General features: G+C 36.4%; 1 non-coding gene across 1 annotated transcript; it reads left to right on the top strand.

Moving 5' to 3' along the window:
• Positions 1 to 498: 498 nt before the first annotated feature.
• Positions 499 to 571, top strand: TRNAA-UGC (transfer RNA alanine (anticodon UGC)). Its single transcript has one exon. It is a non-coding gene; the product is annotated as a tRNA-Ala (tRNA).
• The last annotated feature ends 6,743 nt before the right edge of the window (positions 572 to 7,314 follow it).

The following is a 7,314-nucleotide window of genomic DNA, read 5'->3' as shown; positions in this document are numbered from 1 at the left end:
CAATGTTAATTATTTATAATCTTGTTATTATTCTTTGAACACAACATCATCAATCTGCAGCCCTCTCTAAGATGAAGTGTTTCTTAGAACTCAACACCATCAAAATATATTTTGTACTGTCTTGTAGTCAATAATCTTAGATCACAACCTCATCATTAATCTCTAACATATGAGGCGCTGATAGGTAAGGGCATGTTCGAGTTTTAAACCCAGGCCCGTAGGAGCAACTGATAACCAGATAAAACCATCCTGGATCCTACTTTAGGACTCCTTATTAGTTGATTTCAATCTACTAGATATTCTTCCCAATGTCAAAATCTACTATTAGGGATGTGACACATTGCATTCATAGGTGTCTTCCCTCAGTGATCAGTTTTCTCATGAATTTGACCATACTTCTAAAGCATGGTCCTCCTAAAATTTTGTCAGTGTCTGAATGCTTTTCAATTAATCATCAATTACTGTGAGATCCAATTAAAGAGAACACAATGCCATGGAGGGGATGTAGCTCAAATGGTAGAGCGCTCGCTTTGCATGCGAGAGGTACAGGGTTCGATCCCCTGCATCTCCAACATTTTTCAGTGGGTAATATATAGTTTCAGTGGGTAACACTTTGTGGTGGTAAAACAAGACCATTTATAGTTTCTAACATGGTGCACTTTGCACTTTTACCAACTCAGCTAGCAGTAGTTTGTGCGCTTCTCCAATTAAACTAGAAATTGCATGTCCAGTTTATATATGAAAATTGATATTCTTTTCAATAATTCAGAAATAAAAAATGTTAGAATAGAATGCTGGCAATCTGGCATTACTATGACATATACATAGATGGTTTCTTCCTACAGTCATAACTATACATTTGTATTGATTTTCTTGTACTTCACTGCTAACAGCCTAACACAGCCATGCATGTTCTGGCATTACGGTCTGGAAATAGCTAGTCTCTTTAGATTGAGCATAGAAATGAAAACTTTGCACAGAAGCCTTTTCCCAAGAATTTGCTTAGGTGGCCACAGTCACCAAACTCCATACATATCCAAAAATATGAGAATCACTGCTTTATGCGCTGTTAGAGAGAATGTCATTGCACTAAATATGAGAATCAATGCATTACTTACCTATTGTCTTTTAGAGCATCTTTAGGAGAGCTACCAAAAAAACACCAAACAACTTTAGGAGCAACATCAAATTTTCAAAACCAAAGCAACTACGGTTTTTGGCAAAAAGCCCAACCGCCCATAGCCCTTTGGAAAACCGGTTTTTCCCAAAACCGCACCACTAAAGCCCAACTGACAGGCCCAAGCCCACGCAGTGTTGGGAAAACCGCGCGGTTTTACAGAAACCGCGTGCTATATCCATTTAACACTCTTGGTCATGCGATGTTTTCTTCATTTTTCATGTTCACTCTCATCTAAACTCATCTCCTAGAACTAAAAAAAAAAAAAACTACCAAAACTCTTGACGATTTTTCAATGGATCATTTATCTTCTTCTGATTCTTCATCGAGCTCGAGCTCTTCAAATGATAACACTGCAGTTAAAACTCGTAAATTAGTGGCTATTGCTCTACCTTTGGTTCGACATCGTCTGAGTTTATTGCTTCAGCAAGAAGCGGAGTCTTCTTATAGACCGCATGGTGGTTCAAAGAAAGGAAGAAAATGTAAGAATCGTCAGTACGAGGCAACACTGGCTCGTGTAAATGCTAACTACTTCGGCGCAAATCCTATATTTCGTGACTACGACTTTTCGCCCGATTTAGGTATGGGTCGATCATTATTTACTCGTATTTTCAATTATCTTAATCATAATGTACCATATTTTCAACAAAAAGTTAATTGTGCGGGTAAGTTTGGGATTAACCCAAAAATAAAAGTAATTCTTTGCTATCTGAATGCTTGCTTATGGACTCCGCAGGTGATCTAGTAGATGATATGTTACATATTCTTTGAGCCAACTGTTCATGAATGCATGCGCTATTTCTGTGATGAAATTATTAGAATTTTTGGAGGTGAATACTTGTGCAAACCAAATGCTGCAGATATTCAACATTTGCTTAAAGAGTCTGAGGAACGCAGATGGCATGGAATGCTAAGAAGCATTGATTGCATGCACTGGTAATGGAAGAATTGCCCATCCGCGTGGCAAGGGTCTCACACTGGCCATAAGCATAAACCAATAGTGATTTTGGAGGCAGTTGCCGATCGTGACACATGGATTTGGCATGCTTTTTTTGGAATGGAGGGTTCTCACAATGATCTTAATGTGCTTGACCGCTCACCAATATTTGATGATATAGTCAATGATGAAGCTATTCCTTATAACTACACTGTGAATGGCCATAATTATGGTATGGGCAATTATTTGGCTGACGGTATTTATCCTAATTATGCCACCTTGATTCAAACGATTGCTAAACCGACTATTGCACAAGACAAACATTTTGCAAAGAAGCAAGAAGCTGCTAGAAAAGACATAGAGCGGGCGTTTGGTATATTACAATCGCGTTGGGCTATTTTAGCGAATCCGTGCAGGTTATGGTATTTGGAGAACATGGCTACTGTTATGAGGGCTTGCATCATTTTACACAATATGATTGTGGAAGATGAACGCGAAACGGATATCCCACAGTATATTCCTGATTTGGAAATACCAAGTAGAGAAGGTGCATCGGAAGATCAACGCCACTTTGTTCTATCTCGTTGGGCATCTGGCGTCGAGATGGTTCATTCAAAAGTTGTTCATGATAGATTGAAGAATGACTTGGTTGAGCATTTGTGGAGTAGGCGTGGGCGGCGTGGTCAGACTTGATTTCTATTTCTATTTGCACTTCATTTGGACTTTGTGTTTATTTATCGTTTCAATTTCTATGTATTTGTGTTCCAAGTTTATTTTTATGTATTTGTAGTTTTATGAAAGGATTTGTGTATATGAGAATTTTGAAAATACAAAGTAGACTCTGCCGAATTTTTTTTAGAATGATAAAAGTATCAACTTTAAATTAAAAGAAAATATTCAATTAAAGTATATTCTAATTAAAATCAGAATACAAACTCAAATTAAAGTATGTCATTAATTAAAAGACATAAATTAAAAGACAAATTAAAATACTCAAATTAAAAGACATACAAACTCAAATTTATACTATGCACCACTTTGACTACTACTAGTGATATTGCCAAGTCGATTCTTCATTTTGTGTAAAATTTTTGCCCTTTTGAGTTGCCAAATTTCATGCTCGTCTTGGGTAATCCTTCTAATTTCATTCCTAGTATTTTCGCATCATTTTCATCTTCTCGAACTCGGAGCACATCTTTCTTCAATTCAAGTTTTTCTTTTTGGATTTGGAGCTTCCAATCCATCGAACTTTTCTTCAATTGAAGTTTTTCGAATTCTATCTCATCTTTCTTCAACTGTCTTTGAGCTTCCAATTCATAGCCTTCTTTGGTGGTTTTAGAAAGTTCCACTAGAAAATCATCAAGTTTCTTAGCGGATTCCTCTACTTTAGAATTACCTTCTTCTTTCTCTTTTTGCCTTCTTTTCTTGCCTTCTTTCTTTCCAAGAGGCCTATCCTCAAGCCCATGAACTTGGTGTGGATCATAATCCATTGGTTGAGTTGTCGCAGTTGATATTGGAATTGATGAACCTTCTTCCCCACTGTTTGACTTCAACTTTTTGGTGGGATGCAAATCATTTCTCAACTGTAGCCTCTTCCATTTGGGTGAGTCTTTCACCATATTATAGCATTGCATCCACTTCCAAACCCCATTATGCATCACATATGCACTTATTGCTTCCTCAACCTACCAATTAAGCAAAAACTAAATTAGAATTGAAAAATATATTTGTGAATCAAAATAACAAATAAAAAATAAATACTTACAATCATATTGTCATTATAGCCACTTGGAGGAGATGCTTGAATCTTATAAAGAATAGCATGAAACTTGTTGATATTAGCTTGAATGAGAGTCCAATGGTGTTTCATACCCGTCAAGTTGCGTTCGGTCATTCTTCCTAAATATGCATGAAATGCATTTAGAATTCTAGCCCAAAAATCGTTCGACTTTTGCTCATTTCCTACTACACCATCTTAACTAACTTGTAGCCAACTATTGGTGAGAGCAATATCTTCTTCTTGTATCCATGAAGCTCCTCTAGATTTTGATTTTGGTTCTTGACTCATTGTTGTTTTAAGAGTAGAGAGTAGAGAAAAGAAGTGAGTGTAAAACTATGGGGTGAGTGTTTCAATTTATAGGGTTAGAAAAATATAACTGTTTTTTGCTCGTTTTTTGCCCGTTGTTGTAATTGGCGATACAGCGGTTTTAGAAAACACCGTGACCATAACAAGACCATAGATCACGATCACGCGGTTTTGCCAAAACCGCGCCATAGAAGCCCATTTAGCATCCCAAGCCCACGCGGTGTTGGGAAAACCGCGTGAGTGATTTGATACAGCATCAAACCTGGAACCAAATATTGGCCGATTTGGTGTTTGGTTTGGTGTTTTTTTGGTGTTTTCATCAACATGTAGCTTTCTTGAAGTTGAAAAAACACCAAATTGTTGATATCACTCCTAAAGATGCTCTTAGGTGCTAAGAAAAATGGCTAGTTCCCTGGGTGATGTCATAAAACTAGGACATTGATCGATCTCCTGCAGACTGCAGGGGTTACTGATGATTTTACTAGCAGTTATACATACCTCAACTCAGAGTAATCGCTAACCGCAGAACAATTCCCTGAAACAATTCTAAAAGTAATGTTGGTCATATAAAGACCACAAGCCCACAATAGTGCAAGTCCAAGGTATTTTTACAAAAAAACTTAGTTAGTTTGATTTCTTCATCACATACGACGTTTTGAGAAGGGAACATAGCTATTTTACCAACTCATTTGGGAAAAAAGGAGAAAGCATTGGTAGGCTTACTAAAACCATGAATTCACACCTAATTGTAACTTTCAGTAGGCCAAAGTGGGGTATCTCTTAAATGCTTCAATTTAATTTGACAATAACTGGAGGGGGACAAATTTGAAGTCTATCAAACTATTCAAACTCCACGAGATCCCTTCATATTTCCTATTTCTCAAACAAAAGAAAAGACATGGGAGCAGGGCCGTCCCTGAGTTTTCAATGGCCCTGTGCAAACAACAAAATGTGGCTCTCTTCTAGTCTTCCATCAATACAAAATGGATCATCGAAATATTGCTCTTCTCGCATTTTTAGTTGCAAAATCATCAATGAAGCTTTTTAGTCTTTTTTGTGATATAGTCGATCTAAGATATGATTTCAATCATTTTAATTTTGAAAAACTTATTTCTCAAAAAAGCAATAAAGAATCTGAAACAATCAACAAAATTCTATAAGCTATGCTTACTTGAAGAAAAATCAAAAGTTAGGTGAATAAGTAATTGAGATTGATCAAAGTGAAAACTAATACAAATCTACAATTGTAAATAAAGAAATTTTGAGAACGAGAGGATACTACTAGATGATCAGAAGGTAAATGAGGAGTTTTTTTTTTTTTTTTTTTTTTTTTTTTTTTTTTTTTTTGTATTTGAGTAATTGAGGGGAGACTCAAGCAACAAGTAATTTGAGTGATTTTCCAAAATAAAACGTTATTAATTAGGGAGAGAGAGATATCTGGCCTTTGAGAAGATCTCCTCATTTATTATATCTCTTATTTTATTTTTTTTTTACGAAAATAATTAATGAGGAAAGAGAATATGAGAGGACATTTCGATTGTTTATTGTGAAATTTCTGATCTTTTGGGCTTTTGGTTGGTTTGGGATTTTAATTTACCAAATAGGCATTTTCACCTAAACATATATTTTTAGGGCCTTGCATATTCGGGGCCCTGTGCGGTCGCCCACATGGCACCTGCTCAGGGCCGGGCCTGCATGGGAGGTGCACTACTCCATTGTGAAACTAATACCCAGTTTTTCAATATCTCCTCCCCTATTTCTTCCCTTACCCAAGTACTTGAGCTTATCTATCCATGGAAAGAAGGAAATCAAGAGCAGGAATAGATGAACTTGCTACAAAAGCTGCGGCATGGGCGTGGTACCAACGTGGGCTTGTTTCCGAGGGGAAGTTGATGCAAGAATTCGGCATTAGAAGAATCCATCGAGTCCCTAGGCCATCTCATTTCAAGTTGGAATATATGAAGAGAACCGATGAAACCATGGAAAATTCGGAATCCTCACTCAGTCGAAGTTGGAGTCCAACACATTCAGAAAATTTGTTACTTGATTAGTATGAGATAGAAATAATTTGAAAGCATTTGGATAGACTACTAGAGGCTGACCGCGGTATCATACATGGGGCATGTACTAATGATCAAGATCATCGGAAAAAGCAATCACTACAGGAGAATGATAAGCATAGAAAGATCATTAGGAAGATATCAAATAAAGTTTGGCTACGAAGGATGCCTACACTTTGTGGCTCTAAAGGAGATGTTATGGAACCAAGGACGATGAGACGGAAGCATAGATAGTTACAAAGTAGGCTCGTCAACTGCGTACTCACCACAAGCAACTCATTCAGACTAAGGTGCCATTTTAAGTTAGTCATTAGAATCTGTTGCTGCTGTTAGGAAGAAGTTAAATTGAAACTCAACTAACAAAATGGTATTTGCAGTGTTTTCTATGTCCCCTGCATGTATAAAATTTAGACTCAAGAAGACGGTATTTGTTACATAATTTATGCTTTTTTCTTTGATTTTGGTGAAAACAGGTAAGAGCTGTACAGAGATCACTAGCTGTACATAGCTATACCAAAGTCCTTTGAACACTAAAATCTTATTATTTTGGTTTTTGTTTCCTTAAACTTCATGTTTGGTTTCTCTTGTTTGATCGTGTCCAAAGGAGTTTGGTGTTCCTAAAACTAGAGCTAGTAGTTTTAGGAGTTTGGTGTTCCTAAAAAAGATGAGAATGGTTTCTTAAACTTCATGTTTAACAAGAGCTAGCAGTTCATACAACTTATTTCGAATATTAATCATCTATTCCTCTGTCAATGAATTATTTGAATTATTTGGTTGATTGAGTTTGGGATTTTTTTCCTTTCTAGGCTTATATTAGAAGACAATTTTCATACTATTTTAAGTCGTGAAGTATAATAAATTAATATTAGGCAATTGCTTGATCATTTGAATTATTTGGTTGATTGAGTTTGGGATTTTTTCCTTTCTAGGCTTATATTAGAAGACAATTTTCATACTATTTTAAGTCGTGAAGTAGATACTACATCTTAGACACACATCCTTATGTTTTGATTTTGTACTTAATTCCCAGTGGTGCTCGCCTGCGTGGTAAAAT

Source organism: Coptis chinensis, chromosome 9, assembly GCF_015680905.1.
Source record: "Coptis chinensis isolate HL-2020 chromosome 9, ASM1568090v1, whole genome shotgun sequence".
In the NCBI taxonomy this organism is placed as follows: domain Eukaryota; kingdom Viridiplantae; phylum Streptophyta; class Magnoliopsida; order Ranunculales; family Ranunculaceae; genus Coptis; species Coptis chinensis.
The sequence above is the reverse complement of the archived record's forward strand: the minus strand, read 5'-3'. Positions and strand labels throughout refer to the sequence as shown.